At 42.3% G+C, this 15639-nt stretch overlaps 1 protein-coding gene across 19 annotated transcripts in view; it reads right to left on the bottom strand.

The window, feature by feature from the left end:
- The window catches only part of INPP4A (inositol polyphosphate-4-phosphatase type I A), a 213370-nt gene that overhangs the window by 118300 nt on the left and 79431 nt on the right, over nt 1-15639 (bottom strand). For all 19 annotated transcript variants that reach the window (XM_075130681.1, XM_075130698.1, XM_048858480.2 and 16 more), the window contains exon 2: nt 9279-9347. The gene's annotated coding sequence lies outside the window, so the exon portion shown is untranslated. The remainder of the gene's footprint in view (nt 1-9278; nt 9348-15639) is intronic.

Genomic DNA, 15639 nt, shown 5'->3' with positions numbered 1-15639 from the left:
CAAAATAAGCAGAAATCTTTCTTGCAAGAAAAACACAATCCTAGGTGGGTTCCATTTACAGAGCTTCCAACAGTCACAGTATTTTGGTAGACAGTTGACTGTGAAGGTGCTCTTTAGGTAGATTTGGATTAAGTATTGATCCTTTCAATATGCTGTAATTAAACATTTAGTACTGCAATACTACTAGCAATCCTATTGCAGAATCTATGGATAAAATAGGAGTTTTTAACAGATGGGTTCTGGAAACTTGTAACCCAAATACTGCAGTATTTTTACAATTAAAATGAATAAATGGAAATAAAAACCATGTGATTTTCAGTGAAGTAAATTTAAACAATCCAAACTGTTTTAATTCCTTGATACAAGAGTTCCATTTAATTCCAGGAAATCTCTCGTTCACTTTTCATGCTGAACAGAATGCAGAATTCAGAGTGGTAGCCATGTTAGTCTGTATCAGCAAAAACAACAAGGAGTCCTTGTGGCACCTTAGAGACTAACAAATTTATTTGGGCATAAGCCCAAAGATCCAGCCATCTACGAAACATCAAATTGCCCCCGACTTAGACATCTGGTTCCTTGGTGGAATGAGGATTGCAAATTAACAATCAAGGAAAGAAATAAGGCACACAAGCACCACTGCAGTACACAGGCTAGTGGCACGCAGGCCTGGGTGGCTTCAGGACACCAGCAACAGCTGTGCTCTCTCTGCCTTTATTATCCTGAGGAGTGAGATATCCACTAAAATCACCACCACCTGTGGAAAACGGTGCTGCAACCAGTGCTATTGCTCTATACTCGTGTATAAATATAAAGGGAAGGGTAAACACCTTTAAGATCCCTCCTGGCCAGAGGAAAAACCCTTTCACCTGTAAAGGGTTAAGAAGCTAGGATAACCTCGCTGGCACCTGACCAAAATGACCAATGAGGAGACAAGATACTTTCAAAGCTGGAGGGGGGGCGGGAACAAAGGGTTCTCTCTGTCTGTGTGATGCTTTTGCCGGGAACAGAACAGGAATGGAGTCTTAGAACTTAGTAAGTAATCTAGCTAGAGATGCGTTAGATTCTGTTTTGTTTAAATGGCTGACAAAATAAGCTGTGCTGAATGGAATGTATATTCCTGTTTTTGTGTCTTTTTGTAATTTAAGGTTTTGCCTAGAGGGATTCTCTATGGTTTGAATCTGATTACCCTGTAAGGTATTTACCATCCTGATTTTACAGAGGTGATTCTTTTACTTTTTCTTCAATTAAACTTCTTATTTTAGGAACCTGATTCATTTTTCATTGTTCTTAAGATCCAAGGGTTTGGGTCTGTGTTCACTTATGCAAATTGGTGAGGATTTTTATCAAGCCTTCCCCGGAAAGCAGGTGTAGGGTTTGGGGAGGATTTTGGGGGGGGGGAAAGACGTTTCCAAGGGGGCTCTTTCCCTGTTATATACTTGTTAGACGCTTGGTGGTGGCAGCAATAAAGTCCAAGGGCAAAAGGTAAAATAGTTTGTACCTTGGGGAAGTTTTAACCTAAAGCTGCTAAAAATAAGCTTAGGGGCTTTTCATGCAGGTCCCCACATCTGTACCCTAGAGTTCAGAGTGGGGAAGGAACCTTGACAACTCAGTTTCATGCAACCGAGTAATTCCCTCCTCATTCAACCTCAGCCCTGGAGGTCCGTACACACCCAGGCAGGTGCTGAGAGCGGTGCTATGCACGAGCACTCTGAAGCAGAAGTGTCAATAAGCATGTCTTGTTTGAAACTTTAGGGGAGCTAGGGAAGGGAGTTCTGAATCTTAACTCTCACTTCCCATTGTGACTATATTGACAATGGTACCTCTGTGTGTTTTAGCTTCAGCTGATGCCGTTGTGGCCTTGAGGGCTTCCCCCTCCACACCTGCAGAATGCCTGAGCCACATATGGAGAAGAAAGAAGAGAACATGAGATGACATGTTTAATGAGATCCTGCGAGCCAGTGCTGCATCAAACCATAAGGATCAACACTGCAGACAGCCTGGAGAAGGGAAGAGCACACAGGAGGAAGGCCCAGCATTCCCAGCAGGAAAAGGAGAGGGAGTGCATGATGGGACTTCTTGGGCAGCAAACACAGATGCTGCAGACTCTTGTGGGCCTACAGGTTCAACAGTCACGGGTTCGCCTACCTCTGAAGTCCATGGAGAACTCCATTACAGCACCTCCCGACACTCCCCTCCCCTTCAACATTCCACATGGCCTCAGAGGCTTCCTCCCTATCACAACACCCCAGGGAACATTAAGGACAACCACAGCTTCATATACACTGACCTGTGCAGGTATTGCAGGTATTGTGTTGCTGTATGTGCAGGTAAAATGGACATGAATGTCCTTTCCACTTGTTAAGTTCTGTTCCATTAATTTATTAAGGTTTTAAGTTGCACAGACTTCTTCTTGCACAGGTTTTGTTACTGAATAAAATACTATTTGGAAAATAATTAATCTTTTATTAGTTCACAGCATATGCCCCAGAGTGCCTAGCAGTTCGGAAAACACCACTTACTTGGTACAGTACAGTTTGACACAATTCATAGGATCAGTGACAAAAACAGTGTAATAATCAGAAATGTACAGCAAACACTGAAAAATTAATACGTGCATTGACAGTGTTGTAGTCATAGACGTACACCAAGCACCACACCATTCCTAACAGGACCCAAAACAGCAGGGCCAGGTGTATCACAGTACACCATACATTCCTGTGGCTCACTGTTAAAGTGCTCTTTTAAAGCTTCCTGGAGCAGCATAGCTCCTGTGTCTGGCTGTTCAAACTCAGCAGACAGCAATTCCACCTCTATCCTCCACCCTGGAAGCAACTTTTCCCCTTTTGATTCACAGATATTATGCAGGACACAGCAGGCAGCTATAACCATTGGGATGGTTTTTTTCACTGAGATCCAATCTTGTGAGTAAACAATGTCAGCGTCCCTTCAATCTACCAAAACTGCATTCAGCTGTCATTCTGCACCTGCTGAGCTGTTAGTAAAATTTTTCCTTGGTACCGTCAAGCTGGCTGGTGTATGGTTTCATGAGCCACAGGAGCAAGGGGTAGGCTGGGTCCCCCAGGATCACTGTTGGCTTTTCAACATCACTAGTGGTAACCTGCCAGTCAGGAAAAAGAGTCCCTGCTTGTAGCTTTCTGAAAAGTCCTGAGTTCGTAAACATGAGAATGTCATGCACCTTCCCTGACAAGCCAACACGGATGTCAGTGGATCACCAGGGTTTCTTCACCAACACTTGCATAACTGTAGAAAAATAGCCCTTTTTGTTGATGTACTTTATGGCAAGGTGGCTGGTGTGAAAATAGAGATATATATGCTGTCTACTGCCCCACCGCAGTTTGGAAACCCCACTGCTGCAAATCTATTCACTATGTCCTGCATATTGCAGAGAGTCACAGTCCTGCATAGCAGGAGGCAATTAATGGCCCTGCATACTGGCATAACAATGGCCCTCACGGTGGATTTTTCAACTCCAAAATGGTTTGCCATCAACAGGGGTAGCAATCTGACATTGCAAGTTTCCACAGTGCAATCGCCACTTGTTTTTCCACTGTCAGTGTAGCTGTCATTCTGGTGTCTCTGCGCCGGAGCAATCTCAGCACACATATCCAGGAATATGGCCTTGCGCATTCAAAAGTTTTGCAGCCACGGCTTGTCATCCCAAGTTTGCACTACAATGTTATCCCTCCAGCTAGTACTCGTTTCTCAGGCCTGGAAGCAGTGCTCCACCATATGCAGCAGCTCCATGAATGCCACCAACAACCTTGAATTGGTTCTCACTCTGTCCCACAACCATCCGTCCTCCAAGAAATCATCATGTTCCCCGCTGCTGTGGTTCTTCTTACAGCTCTGCAAATACCAGAAAATCATGCGTCTTGTGCTTGCAGTGCTTATGACAATAGTGCAGAGCTGTGCAGACTCCATGCTTCCATCAGAGATGGCGGAGAGCAAGAACCACACAGGTTCATAAGAATTTTTTAAAAGGTGCAAAAATTATGGAATATAGATGACATTCTGTGATGGAGACACTTGCATGCTGGGATGTTGACCCCTTGCTCCCAGTCACCCCTGCACGACTCATTTCTGCCCAACCATGCATTGCCAAAACTTCCCAAAATACAGTAGGGCTGGACAGTGGCAGGTTACACACTGAGTTACTTACCTATGGTGCACTGTACTATGCATTGACACAAGCAGTCCTGGTGAACACATGCAATGCCCACGCAAGGAGCCAAGTATGCATGCACATAAGCGATTAACTGCAGCAGCTTTATGTCAACATAACTTGCATTGATCAAAGTTTGTAATGTAAACGTGGCCTATGTCTACACTTAAAACCTTATAATGGAACGGCTGTATCGCTGCAGATACGCCACTGTAAACACTCACTACAGCAAGGGGAGCAGCTCTCCCATTGCTATAGTTAATCCACCACCTCAAGAGGCACTAGGTAGGTCGATGGAGGAATTCTTCTGTCAACTTAGCACTGCCTACTGTGGGAGGTAGGTTGGCATAGCTACATCTCCCAGGGGTGTGAACTGTTCACACCCCTGAGAGACAGCGCTATGGTAATGTAAGTTTTCAGTGTAAACCATTCCTGAATGAAAAGATATAAATTTTAAAAACTTGGCTAAAAATGAATGACGGAAGTGGTGGTCATAGCCTCATGGACAAGGCTGCTGCACCAAAAAACAAACAAAGAAAGCACAGGGCAGGAGACCCAGGAGACAGGAGGTAGGGAGAGTTCTCTCTCCCTGGCAAGGGCCTGGAGCCCATTAGTTTGGGACTGGCTGTGGCCAGGAAACAGAGTTGCAGGAAGTTTTTCCTAATGTCCAGCCTAAACTGTTTTTGCTGCAATTTAAGCCCATTGCTTCTTGTCCTATCCTCAGAGGTTAACGAGAACAATATTTCTCCCTCCTCCTTGTAACAACCTTTTATGTACTTAAAAACTGTCATGTCCCCTCTCAGTCTTCTCTTCTCCAGACTAAACAAACTCAATTTTTTCCAACCTTTAAATCATTTTTGCTGCTCTTCTCTGGACTTTCTCCAATTTGTCCACATCTTTCCTGAAATTTGGTGCCTACAAGAATACTCCAGTTGAGGCCTAATCAGCGTGCAGTAGAAAAGAAGAATTATTTCTTGTGTCTTGCTTAAAATACTCCTAATACCTCCCAGAATGATGTTTGCTTTTTTGTTGTTGCAAGTGTTACACTGTTGACTCATATTTATCTTGTGATCCACTATTACCTCCAGATCACTTCCCGCAGTACTCCTTCCTAGGCAGCCATTTTGTATGTAGGAGTGGGATTAACTCTGGTGGTGGGGCCCTAAAGAGGAGAGGAGCCCTGAGCTAAGATCTGCCAGGACCAGGGATTGAGGAAGAAGCCCAGGTGGGGCAATGGACTTTTTTTATTCAGAGTTGAACCCCGGAAAGGGACTGAGCTGTTAAAAATTTGGCCAGAGGGCCGAGCCACAGAAGATCCAGTAAGGCAGTCTGCAGAAGGGACTAGCTGGGACTGACCATCGTGGCCAACAGAGGGAGTGCAAGAGGCAATGTCCCCTGCAATGCCGTGTCCAGGCAGGAGCGGGTGCCCATGTCCACGTAAGGACATGAATTTACACTGCCATTCTCCCTCTGCATTCAGGCTCTTGCTCAGTCTGATTATTTCATCTCTAGAGTATTAACATTCATCCTTTCAGATCTGTTGCTACTGCTAAAATACTAGTTATCTCAGCTGGACTAGCATTGTAAGAGCCAGATGGAAATGACCTGTTGGGCTGTATTATTAAAAAGTCAAGTACCTCAGGCCAGGTACCAGCCACACATGCAGTTACTGCACTTCTGCACAAAAATCAGATGTTCTGCATGCAAAGTCTTAGAGATAAGGGGATGGCCACATTTCTGAATTTGGGTGCCCAAAGCTAGGCATCTAAATCCACATTTAGGCATCTAGATAAAAGTGATCTGTTGTTCAGAAGTGCTGAGCATCTCCAGATTTCACTGAAGTCAATGGGAACTGCAGATTCTCAGCAACACTTCGTATCAGGTCATTTTACCTAGAATTAGATGCTTACGGGTAGACAAGTTATGGGTCATGAAGTTACATAATATCTCTTTAACGAGCTCTGACATGTTTCATGAAATCCTTCCCATCTTTTTTTCTAATGCTCTTGCTTTTTGGGAACTATTACTACCTCCATTATTTCATCCTACTAAGTGGCTTCAGGGCAACTATGCAATTTTGTGTCCTCTCTTTAAATAATGCAAAAACTACTTTCTTAGACACCTTAACATTCTCTAATTTCTGTTGCCTGCTGCACTCTGGATAGCTCATCCGTCACCCACCTGAGGTTGAGCAATAGGGATATTAGCTAGAGAGTACTAAATATTTTCTTTTGTGTGTGTGAGATCAGCTGCAACTGACACTTTTGGTCCAGTTTGTGTTTTGCCAGATTGCTTTTCATCTATGTTCCTTTTCTTTTACATATCAGTTTGTACGCCTCATACTCTGTTGTGTCCCCGCTTTAGCAGGATTACTTCATTCTATAGTATATATGTAGGGTGCCAATGCACCTATGACATTGTCTTACTTCTTTGATTCAGTTGAATTGTTGGCACCAAAAGGTCTTTTTATCCTTCAAAATCCCATCAGAGATGGGGTTATTAAGCTACAATACCTTTTCCATGTGGTACATCTTGTATGCTTCAGAAACAAAGCTGAAATGTACTAGAACGTTAGGTGCTTGGACCAGACAAAGTTATACAAAAAAGGGATAAAAAACCTATTCAGCTATGCTCACTACACATTTAACCCTGCAGTAGGCACGTGTATGCTCTCTTCTGTGTTTTCAATGTATGTTGCCCTTTGTACTGGCAGAAAAAAAGAGGTCGGAGAGACAAGGGAACAGGAGCAAGCTATTAAATATGGTTTGTCAAAAATTTGTAACCTGCAATAACATTTAGTATTATAGGTGCATTATATTTAGAAATCTTCAAGATGTATTGAAATAGTTGACAAATGTTTTAAAGATACTTGCTGTTCTACTTAAGAAATCTAGGGCAAAATCCTGCCCCCTCTGGCTTCAAAAGGGCCAGGATTTCACCCCTATTGAATTACTTACTCCCCCACCCTTTCCTTCTATCACAATGTACTGGACTCCACTTACTTCAGGATGTGCTTTATGAGGGCAGGTGCTTTACTGAGGCATCTCCCAAGTAACTGATTTAACAACAGGCAGGAACTGCTCCTTAATGAGGACAGTATTGGCATAAATTCTGCTTAGCTGGCAAGTATCATGAAGACATTACTGAAAGTGTTAACTGATACTAAATGTGTGTAATATTATATCTAATATTAAATCTGAGCTCAGATTTTTTTTTAATGCAAAAGCTGCTAAATAAAGATTAAAAGAAAAAGAAAAAACCAAAAAGTGTACTCTAGTATTGCATTTCAAAACCTTTTCAAACTTATTTTTAAAAGGCGTCTTCTCTTTGGCTCCTGAAATGAACTTCAGATGGGTGTATGGACCTGCTTATGTGGACCTCATTGCAGGATCACGGCCTTAGCTGTGAGAGACACTTCATTAGGACAATATGCTGTCCCCATAGAGCTGTCCCAAATGCATCTGACTTTGCTGTTCTACCCCTTTTCTTATAGATTTCTGTGATTGGATGCATAGGGGTCCCAAGTGGTCTGTGATGCTCTGTTCTAATTTCATCAGTAAGAAGCACTGCTGAACTGGATGGCAGTGCAGGATAGCTCCAGGCAATGCTTTAAATGCAGAGGGTATCAAACAATGATTAGAAGGCGAAGTAAAGATGAAACGAGTCACTTGTTTTATTGCAATTCATTTTAATCCACATATAGCTACTAAGCTAAGGGGTCTGGCAATGCTTCCTGTTACTGGCAAATACCACCACAAAGGCCCCCTTTTAGAACCTAGAAAGACCCTCATATCCATGCACAGTTCCCAGATTATTTTTCGCTGAACTATTCTGGATATACTATGGGGGAAAAATTACATATAAGCCAATGAAGCATGCAGTTGTGCATTGTATTTGCATTTGTTCAGTTCCCTGGCTCAAAATATTCACAAGCAATTTGAATTCCAGATTTACGTACACCAGTAATAGGTCGCTTATTCAGGCTTTCAGATCACTGCCCCAGCAGTCTCTATCAGGACACATTTCTGATACAGGCAGACCCCAGTTATCACATGAGGGAATGGATTCACTGACTGCTGTAGAGGCAGATGGTGCAGTCTGATCTTCCAAATAAGCTTGCTTCCCTACTTACAGAAGGGCCCACACCACCACACAGCAGAAGTTGGAGAGGGGAACTGCAGGGAAACCATTACTGACCACAGCTCACTGTACAGCACAGCAGTTCTCCAACCTGTTCATTCCATGCAGAACTCCGCAACAGAGTGCTCTGCTGTCCTCTAGTGGATAAAGCACTAGATTAGGAGTCAGGAGACCTGTATTCTGTTCCCATCTCTACCACTGGCCTGCTGTGTGATTTACACTGTCAGCTCTGTGGGGCAGGGACTGTCTTGTATGGTGTGTTTGTACTGTGCTTAGCACAGTGAGGCCCCTATCTTGGGGGGTGTCTCTAGGTGCTACTCTAACAATAATAATGAATCCGCCTTCCCTCTCACTCTCTCATAACTTGCTTGTGAGAATGTTTCATTCTGTAGACCATCTCAAAGAGCTCTGCAAACACACTGGTGCTCCAAGGAACATCCTCTGAGCACCCGTGCACTAAAGCTATCCCTGTGCTTTCCAGGATGAGCAGGCTGTGGCAGCTTGGGAAGTAGGCAAAGACAGAACGCGTCTTGCAGGGTGGATAATGGGGGAAGAGAGAGTGCAAAGAGCAATGAAAGGAGGGAAAGGAGAGAACTTAGCAGACTGGAAGCCCTTTCGAGGGAACAAGATTGCAAAGCTAGGTCTTCCAACAAAGACTTTTTAAAAAAAAAAATTTAACCCCTGCAAATTTTCAAACGTAACAAAGCCTCTGGTAAGCATAAAGAATTATCCAGAGCATTCAAATAGCATAGACGTCCACAGCATGAGAATGCCATTGAAACTGAAATCCAGAATTTGTGGGATGTTGTTAAAACCTCATTGCTTGAGATGTTGAAGCTCCCATATACAATGTGTGTAGCCGTTTCCCTGCAATTTACCTTTAAAACTTGCTATTCTTCAGCACCCTAAAGCATCATTTTCTATAGTAATAACCACTAAAATGATGTTACATTACCTTACTCCATCTTCAGCTGCTAAAATCCAGCACAGGCATCCAGACTCAATTTTCTTTTTTAAATAAAACCTGAAAGACAATAAGAAAAAGAATCTCTGTGTGGAACCGTAATAATGGAATAAGAATATGGAAAATAACTTTGGTATGAAATGAACATATAGAATCATAGAATATCAGGGTTGGAAGGGACCTCAGGAGGTCATCTAGTCCAACCCCCTGCTCAAAGCAGGGCCAATCCCCAACTAAATCATCCCAGCCAGGGCTTTGTCAAGCCTGACCTTAAAAACTTCTAAGGAAGGAGATTCTACCACCTCCCTAGGTAACGCATTCCAGTGTTTCACCACCCTCTTAGTGAAAAAGTTTTTCCTAATATCCAACCTAAACCTCCCCCACTGCAACTTGAGACCATTACTCCTTGTCCTATCCTCTTCCACCACTGAGAATAGTCTAGAACCATCCTCTCTGGAACCACCTCTCAGGTAGCTGAAAGCAGCTATCAAATCCCCCCTCATTCTTCTCTTCTGCAGACTAAACAATCCCAGTTCCCTCAGCCTCTCCTCATAAGTCATGTGTTCCAGACCCCTAATCATTTTTGTTGCCCTTCGCTGGACTCTCTCCAATTTATCCACATCCTTCTTGAAGTGTGGGGCCCAAAACTGGACACAGTACTCCAGATGAGGCCTCACCAATGTCGAATAGAGGGGAACGATCACTTCCCTCGATCTGCTCGCTATGCCCCTACTTATACATCCCAAAATGCCATTGGCCTTCTTGGCAACAAGGGCACACTGCTGACTCATATCCAGCTTCTCGTCCACTGTCACCCCTAGGTCCTTTTCTGCAGAACTGCTGCCTAGCCATTCGGTCCCTAGTCTGTAGCTGTGCATTGGGTTCTTCCGTCCTAAGTGCAGAACCCTGCACTTATCCTTATTGAACCTCATCAGATTTCTTTTGGCCCAATCCTCCAATTTGTCTAGGTCCCTCTGTATCCTATCCCTGCCCTCCAGCGTATCTACCACTCCTCCCAGTTTAGTATCATCCGCAAATTTGCTGAGAGTGCAATCCACACCATCCTCCAGATCATTTATGAAGATATTGAACAAAACCGGCCCCAGGACCGACCCCTGGGGCACTCCACTTGACACCGGCTGCCAACTAGACATGGAGCCGTTGATCACTACCTGTTGAGCCCGACAATCTAGCCAACTTTCTACCCACCTTATAGTGCATTCATCCAGCCCATACTTTTTTACTTGCTGACAAGAATACTGTGGGAGACCGTGTCAAAAGCTTTGCTAAAGTCAAGAAACAATACATCCACTGCTTTCCCTTCATCCACAGAACCAGTAATCTCATCATATGGTCAAGTCCACAAAAATATCATTCCATTAAAAAACAATCAAAAAGATGACTTTTTTTTTCCTTTTGTAAGCTAACATCTCAATAGTTGGAGAAGGAATCTAGAGTGGGGACCACTTTTGAGAAAAGGAAGCATGTTAAAAGGTGCAAGAGAAATTTCAGAAGTCATATATTATTATTGTAAAGTCTTATGCTTAGAGACTGTGATTCATGTGTCCCTTACACTATAAAAACATTAGTGAAAACAGAATACATATCGATACAACTAGATTTCCAAAGATTGTCACTCGGTGTGTCACCCTAGAGCCTATTATATCTGTAGAGCGTGAAGTGATGAAAACAGCCACAAGCATGGCTGAGGGCTCTTTTTCATCAGAATATCACCAGGCTGAATCATCACCGGGTTTCACAGTATGTCACCATCGAATTGTTAAGTTCGCAGCCATTTTGGCTTTACTAATTACACTCGTTGTACAGCTACAATAAAGGCATGTATCTATGCCTTGCCAAGAGTCCTAAGCCACTGTGATATCAGAGGTAACTCAACGAATCACCACCGTACTCTACAGTTAATTTGTATATAACAATTTCACTGGTTGCCTAAAGGAGACTGCACAGATGGTGGATTATTTGGCCCAACCACCATGTCCGTGTGCCCTACTTCCACCCACACAAAAACACCAATATCCCAGCACAATCCCAACTAGACACAAATCAACACAACCACCCACACAACACAACCAATAAGCCCAAACATCACAGATTGTCTGTTGTGTCAGTGTGAAACAATGGAAACAACTGCAAGCATGGTTGAGAGCTCCTTTTGCAGAATATCATCAGGTCCAATCATCACTGGGTTTTTCAATCAGTTACCAACCAGTATTTAAGTTCTCAGCCATTTTCAGCTTTTGCACACAACTTTATGAATTACACCTGTGCGACAGTCCAGGATTTCAGTTACTAATATATACTAAAAATGCTCTTTAATCACTATTAAATTCTGCAGGCATACTCAAGAGTACATCCACCCCACAAAACCAAACAAATAAAAACAAACCAAAGCAGCAAGGAGACCCATTCAACTTTAATGCCACACTTCCCTATAGACCTGCAAATCACATAACAGGAAAGGCAGGCCCTTAACACTAATGCAGCAGAAAAGTTCTCTCCCATGAAGATTCTGCCTCTGGCTCCATTTCTGTACCCAGCATGCACCATATTATGATCCTACAGCAACAAGGGAATTGCCCTGCACATGCACAGAGTCAGCTCACCACTGAATAAATATTGTCTGACTTTCATACACGGCATGAGAAACTGTGGAAACTCTGCTCTGTCAGAAAGAAACAGGAATTTATCTGAGCCCATGTGGGCGGGCTGCCTGCATCAGTGTTGATTCCCCAGAAGCAAGGACATCACAGCATGGTGTGTGCTGGGACAGCACAGTGGACCCAGAACTAGACCCAGTGGAAGCAGCTTCAGGGGAACTAACTAGGCTGGTAAGCAGGGCATTCATCACACTTTGCTGAAGTACAGTCACTTCCCTTTAAATGGAGACTATATTCCCAAGCAAGCGATCGTGCAATATAATCCCATTACAAACTCCCGCTGGAATTAGTGGTGTGAGTGTCATACATTGGCAAGGACTGTGCAGAATAAAAACTAAGTATTACTGCACTAATGCCGCATCATATTGCCTGCAGAAACATGTGGGGGGAGCCAAAAAAGTACCTTTGTTATCCCAGTTTGACATCTTTGCCTGTGTCCCCATACCCAGAATAATAAATGCCAAATGTCTCAACTGACTGTTAAGGAGCCAGAAAATTATTTTATTAATTAAAACATTTTATTTGAAGAGCAAAAAAAAATACTTCAATTTGACCTATTTTATGCATAATACCAGGTAAAATATTTCAGCTGAAACATTGGAGCCATCCTGCTGCACGATTGCACTGTAAACACATTTTTATACTACGTTGCACATAATGGTATAAAGGTAACAGGTGCACATACTCAACGGGCATTCTCAAGCAAGATTCTTAGCCATTTTGAAAAAAACAATTTAAACAACCAAAGGCATCAATTAAAAATTAAACAACCAGAAGCCTCTTAAACGTCAAGCTCTTAAAACTTGTAAAGTTTGGGGAAGACTCATACATAAAAACAATTAACATCACTGGTTTTACGTGATATTCCAACTAAAAAGTATTAACCACTTTATGTTATTATTTGTAAATACAGTCTATGACATAGGTATTTACATTGCAGTTATCATCAAGGTATTGGAGTGCCTTTTAGAGCAGTGGTTCTCAACCAGGGATACATGTACCCCTGGGGGTACTCAGAGGCCTTCCAGGGGGTCCATCAACTCATCTAGATATTTGCCTAGTTTTACAACAGGCTACATAAAAAGCACTAGTGAAGTCAGTACAAACTAAAATTTCATACATGGACTTGTTTATACTACTCTATATACTGTACACTGAAATTAAGTAAAATATTTACATTCCAATTGATTTATTTTATAATTATATGGTAAAAATGAGAACGTCAGCAATTTTTCAGTAACAGTGTGCTGTGACACACTTGTATTTTTATGTCTGATTTTGTAAGCAAGTAATTTTTAAGTGAGGTGAAACATGGGGTACGCAAGACAACTTAGACTCCTGAAACAGGTACAGTAGTTTGGAAAGGTTGAGAGCCACTGTTTTAGAGAATTGTACCAGTTCATATGAGAGGTCTATACAAAAGACCTTTGTTTTCTTTCCCTGTTAAAGGGACAGGCAGGCTTGTCTAGAGTGAACTTCATTTCTTACTTCTAAGCCTATCTGACCTTCAGGTCACACTGCAAAAGATTTTTTATTTAACTCTAGCTTTTGGAGAGAAAGGGTCTTGATGATGGCAAAGGCTTACACAGAGGTGGGGAGTTTTGTTGGTGGTCAAGTTTGGCCAGTGGGGTGAGCTGTTAGTTTTAACTGATTTTATTTTCGTTGGTAACATCAATCACAGGTGCCTAGAAGGTCAAGTAGGTGCCTTTTTTTTTGTATTTTTAAAAATCTAAATAAATAAATAAATAAATAAATACAAATATTTTTATTTTTTCTGTTTTCCCACGGTGAGAACAGGCTAGGTAGGGTGAGGCTTGGTATTTTTCCTATCCAGACTGACAGTTCCTATATACTAAAATAGTTATTTATAAAGGAAAGACTGAAAGTCACTATTAGCTACAATCACAGTAATAGGTCCTTCTATAAATTTAGATACCAAGTTATAACCCTTTAATGGAGAGTGCCCCAGCTTAGCTGCAGGACATTTTATATGTTGCCAACATTTAAAATAGACAAGTCACTACTGGCTTCAAATTAGAAACAGGGAGTGAAAGAGATAAAGGAGATAATGGAGTGTACTGAAGCTAAAAATTCAATTAAGTTTCTAAATGGCTCAAAATGTGGTATCTAATGCTTATTCTTAGGGCCGTACCAAATTCACGGCCATGAAAAACACATCATGGACCATGAAATCTGGTCTCCTCCTGTGAAATCTGGTCTTTTGGGTGCTTTTACCCTATACTATACAGATTTCACGGGGGGAGACCAGCATTTCTCAAACTGGGGGTCCTGACCCAAAAGGAAGTTGCAGGGGGGTCATCAGGTTATTTTAGGGGTCACAGTATTGCCACCCTTACTTCTGTGCTGCCTTCAGAGCTGGCGACATACCATATCATGCTACTCTTCCTTCTGCGCTGCTGCTGGCAGCGGCTCTGCCCTCAGAGCTCGACTCCCAGTCAGCAGCTGCCACCCTCCAGCTGCTGAACTCTGAAGGCAGCACCACCACTAGCGGCAGTACAGAAGTAAGGGTAGCAGTACAGCAACGCCCCCTACAACAACTTTCTTTGTGACCTCCCCCCCCGCCCTCCAACTCCTTTTTCGGTCAGGACCCCTACAATTACAACAATTACAACTGTAAAATTTCAGATTTAAATAGTTGAAATCATGACATTTATCATGTTTAAAATTCTCTGACCATTAAATTGACCAAAATGGACCGTGAATTTGGTAGCACCCTACTTATTCTCCAACCAGCCTCTTCCAATAATGAATAGGGTTTTATAATGAAGGTGTATGGTACATTTAACATATAACTTCACCTGCTTTATTGACAAACAAAGGGAAGTTGAGCCAAATTACATTTGCAGCAAATGCAGACTATTATCCAGCCAATGACAGTATAATATTGTAAGAGTGGCAGTGAGGTCCAATGGACTGAGCATAAGGCTAGGAGCTAGGATCTCCTGAAGTTTAACCCCAGCTATACCTCTGTGGCCTTGGTCAAGTCAATTCATTGCTCTGCCTCAGCTTACCATCAGCAAAATGGGATAATGCTACTTACCTACCTTACAAGAGGTTTGTGAGGATGAGTTAATGTTTGTACATTGCTCCAACAAAAGGAGGACACTACATGAACCTTAAATTTCACTCAGGTTATGTCTAGACTAGAAAAAATGGTCCTGTTTAGAAATGTGTTAGCTAACTCTATTTTAAACAGGATCTTTCACTTAGTGTAGAAAGGGCAAGTTATGCTTAAAAATGTGTTAGCTAGTTTTAGTCAACCCTAGCATCCCTACTGCTCTGAATTGTACTCAAAAGGTAAGATTTTATTATTAATTATTATTATTAAAATTGCTGAGCACTTGCTTGGGCGTTCACATCTTGTGACACAATTAGGGCATGAATCCAATTTAAAAAACAAAATCTAGGTCCATTTCCCCGGTGCTTTAATTCCAGCTATAACTAATTTAGAATATGACCTTCACTGCTTATTTTTCCATTCGTTTGGGTTTTTCCAATTATTAAGCCAGGGTAGTCCAATGTCATTTACAACAGAAAGAATCTAGTTGGTCACTGAGCCCCGGTGAAACCTCTCCTGCTCAATCACCATATTGTATTTATAATTAAATTGTTTTGCAATAGCACTGACATGGCTGTGTGTGAAAATGCTCTCT

The sequence above is a fragment of the Caretta caretta genome, chromosome 1 (assembly GCF_965140235.1).
Source record: "Caretta caretta isolate rCarCar2 chromosome 1, rCarCar1.hap1, whole genome shotgun sequence".
NCBI classification, from domain to species: Eukaryota; Metazoa; Chordata; order Testudines; family Cheloniidae; genus Caretta; species Caretta caretta.
This window is presented reverse-complemented; position numbering and strand designations above follow the sequence as displayed.